The sequence below is a fragment of the Ambystoma mexicanum genome, chromosome 14 (assembly GCF_040938575.1).
Source record: "Ambystoma mexicanum isolate Mex_15411 chromosome 14, UKY_AmexF1_1, whole genome shotgun sequence".
Lineage (NCBI taxonomy): Eukaryota > Metazoa > Chordata > Amphibia > Caudata > Ambystomatidae > Ambystoma > Ambystoma mexicanum.
In genome coordinates this window covers 177,383,015-177,395,414 of record NC_090940.1, presented here as the reverse complement: position 1 = coordinate 177,395,414, position 12,400 = coordinate 177,383,015, and the positions used below count along the sequence as shown (strand labels likewise).

At 47.6% G+C, this 12,400-nt stretch overlaps 1 protein-coding gene across 1 annotated transcript in view; it reads right to left on the bottom strand.

Annotated features, from left to right (window-relative positions):
• MAP3K9 (mitogen-activated protein kinase kinase kinase 9) overlaps positions 1-12,400 on the bottom strand; it is a 623,616-nt gene that overhangs the window by 313,375 nt on the left and 297,841 nt on the right. The gene's annotated exons all lie outside the window — the stretch shown is intronic.

Genomic DNA, 12,400 nt, shown 5'->3' with positions numbered 1-12,400 from the left:
TAAATCATCACAAATTAACTTTTGTGTCCTTTTATTTTTACGTTGGGCCACCGCACGTGACCGTAGCCTTGCCTAGCTGAGCTCCGCCTTTGCATCGCCCTTCAGTCCTTTTCTATCGCCAGGTCCAGGACCATTTTAACAATAGAGGATACTTATTAGAGGGGACGGTGGGCGTGCGTATGGAAGAAAGGGGACTATGGACTAGGAGTAAGGTAGTCACTACGGTGAGTAACTTTGTCATACTCCGACGTCCCGTCCCCTTTCCTCCATACATGTGGGAGATTCCCAAGCACTGACCATAGGAAATACGGGTGGATGGAAAATCCCTTATTGGAACAAATTCTTAAGAACTGCCTGGCCAAATTGGGCATCAGCCCAGGAGCTTAGGTCAAGACAATGGGCCTCATTACGAGTCAGTCGGTCTGGAAATAACGGTGGCTGATCTGACCTGGCGGGTTTAACACCACCCGCCTGCAGGCAGACGTGGAAACACCGCCATCATTACAGCATGGTGCCGGTGCATCCACTTTCCCCATTCCCATGGAGTCCTATAGGACTCCATAGGGATGGGGATTAACAGAATTCCGCCTTCGGAATTACCGGGTCACCGGGGTTGTAATGCCCCAGTGATTCGGCAATCACGGAGGCGGAATGGTAATACGAGTCCGGCGGTAACCTTCCGGAATTTCCGGCACCGTTACCGCCGGACTCATAATGAGGCCCAATGTCTGCAAAAAGCAAATGGGGAAGCCCATGTAGCAGCCTTGGCTATGGACTCCCAAGGGGCGTATTTTTGGAAGGTAACTGCAGCCGCTTTGCCACAGACCAGATGTGCATGAATGCCCTTTGCAGGCTGAAGGCCTTGAGTTTTATAGGCCTAGGAAATACATGATGCTATCCCACGTGAGATGGACGCTTTAAAGGCTGGTTTCCATTTTGGGTCAACAAACATAACAAAGAGTTGTGAAGAACTTCTAAGTTTGCTTGTTCTGTCAAGGTAGAACTTCAGACCATGTCTGCCGTCTAGGTTGTGTAAAACCCTATCGGCCTCGGAGACCAGGTTCTGGAAGTAGATAGGTAAGGATATTGACTGGTTCAAGTGGAATTCAGTAACCACTTTGGAAAGAAGGGTGAGTGCGAGGCACAACCTTATCCTTGTAGAAAGTTAGGAACGGATGTTCAACAGAGAGCTTGAAGCTCGCTAATTCATCTTGCAGATATAACTCCAATCAAAAAGGCCACCTTGCAAGAAAAGTACTTGAGCTCGGTAGTGGCCATGGGTTCAAAAGGCTTATGACATAAAGCAGATTTTGTTTGGGATGAGGGGCTCGAACCGGTGGAAAAAGATGAAGACCTGCAAAGTGTCTCTTGATGACTGGGTTCGCCAGTGAAAAAGAGCAACTGTCTGTAGACAGATAAGTCGCACTGGCTGATAAATATGTCCTGCATAAGACATGGATGCCAGAGGCTGCAAGATCAGATGCAAAAGACAAGATACAGTCAATAGAAGGCTGTCTGGGATCAAGCTCTTTGGCTAGACACCAATGACAAAAACAGAGCCACTTGCTCCTGTATTGCGTTCTCGTAGAGGGCTTACGTGCCGCTTGAATTATCTGCATGTTATCCGAGAGGTTGAACTGTGCTAATGATCCGAACTCAGGCACCAGGCCGCCAACCTGAAAGATTGCGTGGAGGGGTGCCACAACTGGTGATTGCTCTGGTGAAGAAGGTCAGGAATCTGTGCAACCTGATCAGGGAGCACACTGACATGTGCTGTAGTTCTGAAAACCAGAACCTGGCTGGACACCAAGGAGCTATAAAGAGGAGAGGGCAGTTGCAGGAATTCGCGATTTTCCAGAGCGACCGATGAATCAGTGGCAAAGGAACAAAAGCGCAAGCTTTCATGTTGTCCCACGGAGCTCGAGAGCATCCCCCAAGGAAGACACTCCAAAGCCGTCCCTGGAAGCATACAGAGGAAGTTTCCGGATCGATGAGATCGCAAAGAGGTCAACTGCTGGAGAACCCAATTGCTGGAAGATCTTGGTGAGAACCTCTGTGTTCATCTGCTACTTGTAACTCGCCACAGATTGGCGGCTGCAGGAGTCTGCAGCTACATGGATGGGACCTGGAATGTGCACAGCTTGAAGCCAGACATTGTGTTGGATAGCCCAATTCCAAATTTGGATAGCAAGGTCCACCAGAGGCGGAAGACTTGATGCCCCCCGTTTGTTGATGTAGAACATCGCTACGGAATGGTCTGTGCGAATTTGAACCACACTATTGGTGAGAGGGTTGAAAAGCTGTGCATGCGAGAAAAACGGACAGCCGCTCCAGGTAATTGATATGGAACCGCCTGTGCTGAGGCGTCCACAAATCGTACACCTCAAGGTGACACGGTGCCGCTCCCCACCCCAGAAGGGAGGAGTCTGTAGTAACTTGCTTGTGGGCAGGGCTCCTGGAAGGAGGTCCCCACTGAAAGGTTGCTGGCGGATGATCACCATTGAAGACCCGCCGTCAAGCAGGACGGGACTGCAATCATCTTGGAATCTGGATCTGTAGCCTGGGACCAGCAGCTCCGAAGAGCAAGCCGAGTGCACCTCATTTTCAGGCATGCAAGAGGTAGTGCTAACACGCAAGAGGCCATGAAGCACAGGAGTCTCTGGAACCACCAGGCCAATATGTGGATTGACTGTAGGAAGAGTTGGCACGTGGCTAAAAAGGTCTGTTATCCTGTCCTACGTCAGGAACAGTCCAGTACGGACAATATCCCAACAGAAACCCAGAAAGATCAGATCTTGAGCAACCGTCAGACGATTTCCGCCAGTTCAACGACAGCCCAAGATGGAACAGGAGCTGAAGGAGTGACTGAAGATTAGCTGTAGTGGCCTTTGGGCAAGGACTGCACAGGAGCCAATGGTCCAAGTATGAATATACATAAACTCCCTGCAGTCTGAGGAATGCTGCAATGACCGCCAACATCTTCGTAAAGACACACTGTGCCAAGCTGAGACCGAACGGAAGCACACAATACTGGAAGTGTTCCGTTCCAACAGAGAACTGCAGATACTTTCGATGCAGGCTCCAGATCAGAATATGCATGTAGGCATCCTGAAGGTCTACCACTCTGAGCCAATTGCCCTTCTGGAGAGAGGACTTTAACTGGCAGGGTGTAATCATCTTGAATTTCTCTTGGGGTAGAAAGATTTAACTTGGAGGGCGAGAATAGTGTGTAGGTCAGCCTGGTTGGGTTTGGGCACTGTAAACAGACGGGAATAATACCCCTCCCCTTGCTCCAGCAAGGGAACAGGTTCCACTGCTCTAAGGTCTAGAAGTTTCTGTACCTCGGCTCTGAGAGAAGGCGATCCAGTCTGCTGGATTGTGAGAGGGTGGGATGGGGGAGGGGCAAGCAAATGCCCACCCGGGTGACAGACAAAACCCATCTGTCTTCTTTGATGGTCTGCCATGCCTCCAGATGAGATGAAATTCGTCCTCCCACTTAAGTCTCGAGCGACCGGTGGAAAATATCATTTTGATTTATCGGTGGGGAGACCACTCGCTGCTGAAGAGGAGGCCGTTGACCGAGAGAAAAACCGTACACCTTGCCTTTGCTGTTTACAGCAATGGCCCCCAGCGCGAGCTCCTGCGCATCGCGAACGGTTGTCCTGAAAACCTCCGAAACCAGAGAAGGACCTTTTTTGAGACCCCGACCTCGGAGTATAAGGTGCCTTTGCAAGGACCGAAAATTACTTGCCATTTTGAGTGCTTGCCTTGGAGTTCCTCATCCGTGAAGGAATGGAACAGCTCTTTACCCTCGAAGGGAGATCGGGCACCTTGTCCTGAACTTCCTTCGAAAACTTCGTAGCATGCAGCCATGCTTGGCGGGAGATGTTTACTCAGAACATAAGACCTCCAGCAGAAGTGTCTACATGTTGGGGCACAGCCTCAAATAGATCCTGCACAAGAACTCTGGCATCGGATAAGCCGCCCTTAAAAGTCTTTGAGCCTATCAGGAGGAATACATTCCTGAAACTCTGCAAGCTCCTTCCACAGCTTGACATTAGCAGCAGCCGGGATAAACTCAGTATTAGCATGACGCAGATGAAGAGCCGAATTGGAAAAAAACCTTTTTCGCCAATGGCGTCAAGAAGCTTGTCCCCTTTGGAAAGGATCAGAGATACTGCAGTGGAGGATGTAGATGCCGGTTTCGACTGGAGCATAGCTGCTGCCACCACCGATGAGGGGAGTGGACATGCAGACAAGGATATGTCCTCAGACGCGTGAAGCTTTGCGAGCGTCAATTTTCGTGTTTAGGTGTTGCACGAAATTAGGCTTTTCCCATACCTTGAGGGCTTCAGCCAGGACATCCTTTTGAAGAACAGGCCAGCATGCTCCTGTGTCGACAGCTGAAAGGCTCCAAAAAGTACCCCTTCTTGTGGAGCAGCAGGCTGGGATATTGGGATGACTAGCAACACCATTATATTCACAACCCGGTCGTGAAAGGCTCTAATAGATCAGGGCGGGTCATCACTGTCCTGGTCTGCTTGATCCTCATCCAGTGAGGCGGAAGCAGAAACCTGATCCGCTGCACATGGTGCGCCTCTGGCCCACAGGGCAGGGTTGACGGTGCAGCAGGGGTCTTTTCCGCAAGAGAAAGTAGAGGTAGAGGAGGCAGGGGAGGAGGAGGAGGAGGCCACACAGGAAGTGGTGGAGTAGGTGGCATACTGGGACCTGCAGAGGGATTGCCGGAGCAGGGGGTGATTCAGGCCGCTTAGGATACATTTCCTTAAATAAATCCTTAAGGTACGCCTTCATGGGATCAGAATGCATAAGCTTATGGTACTTGCCAAAAATGCATCCTAAGAAGAAAATCTAGGCACTTGAGTGGGTAGAGGCTGGTCGGAAGGGGCATACACCCAGGATTGCAAAGTGGATAGTTGCCAGGATGGTCCTCTAACTGTATCCATGTAAACCAAAGAAGCGGATGTAGGAGGGAGCGAGACTGTGTGCGGCAGCAGAGTCCGAGCACGCCAATCCATTGGAGGGTGGAACAGGATCTTTTTATCCACACGGGAATCAGGGGACTTATGTTCCAATTTTGCCTTGTGACAAGGAACCTCGGCAGAGCCGTTGCTAGCAGACCTACAGTGTTTCTGCGACCCCTTAGAGACTGCTGATAAATTTGCATCCAGTGAGGGAACCTCAACGGACCCGGTACTCGAGACTTAGGTGTTTAACCGGCTTCTTTGCTCCCTCAGCAGGATCGGTTCGACCACAGGCCTGACTGTGGGAAGGCTTAAAGTCACTCCCTGAAGCCAGAGCTCTCGAAGGAGGCCCCTCTATCTTGCTGGTCTTAGATATAGCCCCAAGATGGGGTACTCGGTACACTTAGTTCCTGATGTGAAAACCTTGGGACTGACCCCGGGGACAAGGGCATCAGAAGTACTGGGCCTAACTTTAGCCCCCAAAAGAGGAACCTCGGATGAAGATCCAGTCCTGGCAGCCCCTTTGCAGTGGATCTCAGAGGAATCTCAAGAGTGCCGGTTAGATCCCTTTCGGGATCCCTCAGGGAGATCCCTGGTAACAGAGCCACTTGAGCCCCTCCTGGACCCCGAAGACTCCGCGAAGGGGGTGCCCTAATAAGGAACAAACTTACTGGTTGCTTCCTTTTTTCTTCAATCAACTGCTGTAAATGTGGTGGAGGAATCCGCTGGAACACCTCCTCCCCCCACCTGACAAGCGGGCGCTGCAGTGCCCAGACATAGAGGGAGTCACAGTAGAAACACGAGTCGCACTGGTGTTCTGGGCCTAAGCACTACAGGCAAAGAGAGTGGGGATCCGCCCTCACGAACCGACGTTCACACGATGAACAGGACACAAATCCCAGATGCTCCGGCATAAACGGAAGAAGGATGACCACGGAACCAGAGCAGGAAAATGAAGGACAAGGGAACAAAAAGAAAAACATTCCCTAAGTTGTAAGTGCATCCAACCCCAGCCGTGCAGAGAAAAGCACTGACGGTCGATGCGTTGGGTGGAGCTCAGGTAGGCGGGGCTACGGACACTTGCGGTGGCCCGTGCAAAAATAAAAGAAGGACAACGTTCATTTTTTGATGCTTTTAAAGTGCTCTTGTCCCGTCCCGATGGACAGAACGTCGCACAAGTATGGAGGAAAGGGGACGGGACGCAGGAGTATGGCTTTAACACAAGTAATGGACAAGTGCTTATAATCACAACTACAATCATTACATGTGCAAACACTAGCAAATCACAAAGACTGAACACCTTGCTAAAATGTTTTGTGTTACCACTGAATTATCCTGCTCAATAGAATGAAAATGAAGCTTAATTAAAGAATATTGTGCAAAATTATAAAAACGTCATCTAATTCACAATTTAATACATTTATATTGCACACTTTTATCAAGGGCCAACAATCAAGTGTCTTAATTATCCAAGCACTTTTATAATCGGACGTGTTAAAACAAGCCCAGAGGCGCATATGAATTTCTTTAAAATAGAGTGCATGCTGACAAAGTCCACAACGAAAGATTGAAGCACTTAAAAATGTTGCCTTACAAAAATGATTCCTGCAAAAACTGTCACATATTAATTCCTGAAGAAGCCTTTACTTGCGAGACACACGTTAACTCACCTTATTTAAATCTGCATGTCTGCAATAAATGCACTTATACATTCAAGACCATTTGGAATGCACAGATTTTAATAATCACTTTCAATATCTGGGTGGAAAAAAACAATCTGAGGGACCTAGACGCGTGAGGGATTGTGGGTACACCGCACGTCACTATAGGGATAGTCTTACAGACACGCCTTGTCGACGTCCCCTTTTCGACTACGAAAAACAAAATGCAATACTCCGCAGTGACCACTGGATGTCAGACTATGCACAGCATGTAATTCTAAGCAAATTAACAAACATCAGAAGTTAAGTACTCTGCTGTGTGCTTACTACCTTCACATGTTTGGATCCAGACAGACCTGTCTCGGCCATCATCTTCCAGAGGTTAATACATTGAGTACCATTAAACTGGATAATAATAAACCAATATTGCAGTGCTTCGAAGTGGTGGAAATCTGGCAAGCAGCACTATAAAAACTATCTTAACGGGCCCGTTATTAGCTCCCTCTCCATTCCCATTGAGCCCTATGGGGGCTCGAATGGGAATGGGGATAGCTTCCCTGAATAGGGAAATACCGGGTCCTCCAAGGTTGGAATGACCCGGTAAGTTCCCATTCAGGGCACCCGGACCAGAGTGTGGAGGCAGTCATGCCGCAAATAGCGATGGCTACCTCCAAACTCGTAATGAGGCCCAATGTGCTCACTTTGATTTCACCGTACGTAGTTGAAGAACTGGCTTAGCAAAGTGTTGCTTCCTCACGCAACCTACTAGAGAAGTCATCTACAAGGTATTTACAAGAATAATGAGTCATACTCTAACTTGAGTTGTATTTTCAAAAGTGGTACCTTGCTTATAGCTTACATGGAAGCGATAAGTTTGACTCTCTACCAGCTCATGTCCCACCCAAGTCACCCAACCCCCCCAACCCCGAAGGTGCTTCAGCTCCGATAGACACCTACATTTAGCTCTATGGCGTGAAATCTTAATCTATAAATAATGGACATTGCTTCCCTTTGCAAACGTCACTGTTCGTGAACTATGTCTTAACTACTGATCAAACAATAATCCAAAGGATCTGCCAGCAGTGGCTCTCCAGATGTGTTCGACTACAACACCCATGATCGCTAACCATTGGAAATGCTGCAAAGGGATAATGGGAGTTGTAGTCCAAACCATCTAAAACCAAAGGCTGGAGACGTGTGCCAGTGAAAGAAGAGGCGCAAGTCTGCCATGGCAGTCAGACGAAAGGTATTCAGCTCAATCCAACACTTAAAAATAGGTTAGTATATTAATTCAACAGCACCAAATGCAAACAGAATTGTGCTCATGGCTGAAATGCTTGTGATACCTTATTCTAAAAGGTGACCTGAGTATTTCAGGAGGGGCTGGATAATAGTGGAAGGAGCGCTGGCCAGCCCCCTTGCTTACATTAGTGTTAGTAGCACGTTCCCAACAACTTATAACAGGCTGCCAGCAACCACATGGTTGCTGGAAGCGCATTTCACCAAGGCGGGACATTAAAGGGCCCATCTCAGTGAACTTCCTGACTAAAAGATACAAAGGCATTTCCATCCCTTTTTGGGGTGGGAGAGATGGAAATGCAAGTGTAGCAGCCTGAGTTTAAACCACAGCTGTCACACTTGAACATAAAAAAACACAGGTAAAAAAATGAATCTGTCATAATTTGAGCTTACCCCTGCGCATGTTTCAAAGGAAGCCGGGGGAGGACCCTCTCCACCAGTTTGTGAATTCTGCGTGCACTTCCAAATGCCCAGAAATGCCCCTTATTTGTGCTAATGTGAAAAGGGAGAGGGAAGAGCATCTGAATGAGCGCCTCTAACATGCGCTCATTCAGATGCCCTTGGTGAATTGGGCTTCTCTTTTTTTTGGCCCAAGTGATAAGCTTTGCTAGCACATGTGAGCACTTGCACAACAAAAAGTTGAGAATCTGGCCCATTGCATTTTAGAATAATATTTTAACAGCTGCAGTGTGCATCTTGAATACAACGAGCATATATATAGGTTTACAGAATGGCAGCTTATTTGATTGTCATTTCAGATGAAAGGACTCGTATAGTTAGTTCCTTTCTCCAAACCAGTCCCTATCGTTCCCTCAGAAAAAGGATAAAATCCATGTCCTAGTGGGGGATAGTGCACATTAAGCGCAACTTGCTCTCAGTTGATCTTCTCTGCAGGGATTAGATAAAGCATGAAACATCCCATAAAATAGGCACAGTCATTTTCACGGCAACAGATTGTGCCGAGAAATGCACCTGTGTGGGGGGGGATGCATTGCGGTGCTTTAATGATTTTACACTTTACGGTACAGATGACCGTGTGAAACTGCTGCCTGACTGAGGGTACTTCTGGTAGGAATTGCCGGATTGGGGGCCCCAGTGGCCGTGCTGGGAGACAGCAACGACCTCTGGATCCCTGTGACATCTTCCGGCTTTGCCAGAGGGTCCACCCCAACTGAGGCTATCCTACGCTGGCGGCGCCAATGCAGCAACTGTGTGCCCGAGATCGCAGTGGATTTCACCACTTGCGGCCAGCCGGGGAGCCAGACCAGAAAGCCCCCAGCCACTGTCCGCCTGCGCCCCCAGGCCGGACCGGCACATCCTCTCTACTGCCGTCATACTGGTACCGCGGGCGGCGGCAGTGACAGTCGCTCCTGTGGTGAGTGGGTGGCTCTCTGAGATGCGGGCCCGCCTGCCGTACTGGTCTCACGCTGTCGGCCCCTCCACCATCGACAGCCTTGGGCGGAGAATACACCCGGGCTCCCCCCCCGGATGGGAGGCCTGGGGCCGTAAACTGGGAGGTGGGAGGTTTGTGCCAGGTCCGGTGGGGCTCTATAACTGGGGGGTTGTCCTACCCTCTTTAGTTCAAAACACATGCACAATCATTCCAATGCATACTAGTTTAAACCCTTTTGGATGTCCGTGAACATAGGGCAATCATAGATAGAAGCAAACGCTCATTGCTAATAAACACATATCTCTAAGTTTTTGAAAAATGTCAGCCTTTATTATTAATTAGCTGGTATTCTTTCTTTTGCAAAATATTTAGGTATTTTTATGCATTTTTATGCATCAAAGTTCATCATAACCATTAAAGTGAACACGTACATAGTTATGTCTGGAGAACATAAAAGAAATGTTCATAGGAGTACACAGCATAGAAAGTACTGTAAATACCAAAATCATGTAATTGCCATGTTTCTTTGCCTCAGCAAGACTTAAAACATTGCCCATGTTATTGCATTATGTCCATGTTAAACCAACTGCTTTTGTGTCCGTGCACGAGGCCCAGGGTTTTCGCCTTGAACACATATTACTCATAGATTTAGGAATGTCCCCCTGCTCTCCTTTCCCGTAAAGCTACATAAACAGCATCTGTTAGCACGTTTACACTTCCCTTCCACAGAAAGCAGCCTTGCAAGTCAGCATGTGTTCACTGACCCTGGGTTTTCTTTCTCATGGATAAATGATTGCTAGCATCCGCACTCTTTCCCGAGACATGAGCATAAACGTATCTATATTTGGAGTTGTTATTCTCTGGGATATGCGTGAAGGAGACTTGTGTTAGGCGCTCGTGCGTCACTCTGTAAAAGATATGCCCTGCTTTTGTTCAACAGCCCATAAATGGACATCATTATCACTACAGCAGCAGGATATGTGTAGCTTGCAAAATTCCCCACTGTGTCAAGTGTGATGAATTAGCTCGTTGTACGACTATACATGTTAAAGGTTATATCTGCGTCCTGAAGCGTATTATGATTTGCTTAGATAAATTATATGAGTAATGACCATTTGCGATGTCCGGCCTTTGTAAAATCTCACCACAATGTCTGGGAATACAGCCAAAAGTGTTCCGACAGAAATTTGGATGTTTGGAAATGTCTGGTTCTGAGCCAGGCATAAGACTCAATGTAATCATTTCCCTATAAAAAGCATGCTCACCGTAATATTGGCAGCACACACTAGCAGCATCCCTCTGATGATGTTACGTGTTGGCCCTTCCGCAGAAGCTTTGTTTTATTGCAATAAATGATTGTTAAACTCACTTACGAGTGCGTTTATTTTTTGACGGAGACCTCCGCCTGGTGAATTTTAGCATTGACTAATTGGCGTCCCTGGCTGGTGGCCTTGCAGATGCAGTCCATCGCTTTGATGCGTGCCTTCCATTGAGCTCCTGTCTCCGGCGGACTATTTACTGGGCCCAAATTCTATCGCACCTTTTCTGCAAAAGCGCAAGTCCTCATCTTGAGACGGAGATCAGGAAGAAGAAGAGACGACTGCTCTGCCAAGGACCAGACGAACCAGACAGAGGGGAGGTCTCCTTGGTGCGGTGAGTGAATTGTATCTGCAGAAATTGTATTGGTGGATGGTAAGCCACAATTGGTATCAGTTTTATGGTATGTATTATTTGGGTTTGGTAAGGTATTTTATTAATAATGGGAAACTTGTGTGACCGAAATAAAAATGAGGAACCTATGCATGCGTCTGCAGAAGGCACTCCGTGTTATACCATGCTTACTAACTATGGACTGGGGGCGGTATAGTTTTGCAAAAACTGGGAGGTCTACACAAAGAAGTCAGTTCAATTTAGATGGCCTCCTAAAGTCGGGACTTTTGATGTTAAGACAATCGAGCATCTGGAATTAGTATTATTAAGGAAGAAGGTCCGCCCCGTCCAGCATGATGCTATTCGCCAGTGGCGAACAGAAGCGATAAAGCAGAAAATGTCCCAAGATAAAAAGGATAGAAAGAAACAAAAACGAACCTTGCAGGAGAAGGCCTGTGAGTTGGATAACAAAGAATTTGAGCACCAGCTAGATATAGAGGATCGGGCTGCCCTAATAAAATATAGTAAAGGTATGTACCCACTTCTCCCTAAAACAGAAAAGGAAATCGCTAGTCTTAACATCGAAGCTGATCAGGATGCAATCAGATTAACAGAGAATCTTTTGCGACTAACAGTACCTGTCATATCCCCATCTAATATTGCGCCTCAAGTGCCTTCTGCATCTCCTCCTCCACCCCCACCCCCATATGGTACCCAGATCGGCACCATGGATCCAAATAGTACAGAGGAAGAGGAAGGGCATTTGCCTAGAAAGCCGCTCTTCTTCACTCCGGTTGAATATGCCAGGTTAGAATACATAGCAAACAAATTGTTTGATAATCCGGCTGGAGGGGTAAAACAGAAATTGAACACCTGCCAAAAGAAGGAATTTCGCCAGGTAATGAGAATACATTGCAACCTTGTTAATAAGTGGTTGAGAGATGATGCCGAACGCCCGTGGCCCGCGGGTTTGTATAACATTTATAAGGACCTTGACACTGAAAAAGATCGGGTAGCTATGGGATAAATACAACCAGATAATTGACCGGGTAACTAAGGAAATGAAAGATTACCACGACCAACTGATGTGGGAAGAAGAGGAACATTTTAGAAGAACGCAGTCCTTGCATGATGCCAAACCAACGGCTAATGCTTTGATTAAAGGGATACTTAAAGAAACGAAGCCAGGGAAGTTAGAATATTGGACGGACATATTTGCCACCCATCGCGAGGCAACTCGACTGGTATGTCTGAAAGGACTTTTGAACAGAATAGGATCGGAATGTGCAACAGGTGAGCGGGAGGAAGTTTGTAAAAAGGTGAGAGAGTGCGAGGCCGAGTTAAAAACGTATAAACCTAATTGGGAAGTAGAGGATCTTAGGACGCGCAGATTGTTCAAAGAATTATTAGAAGTA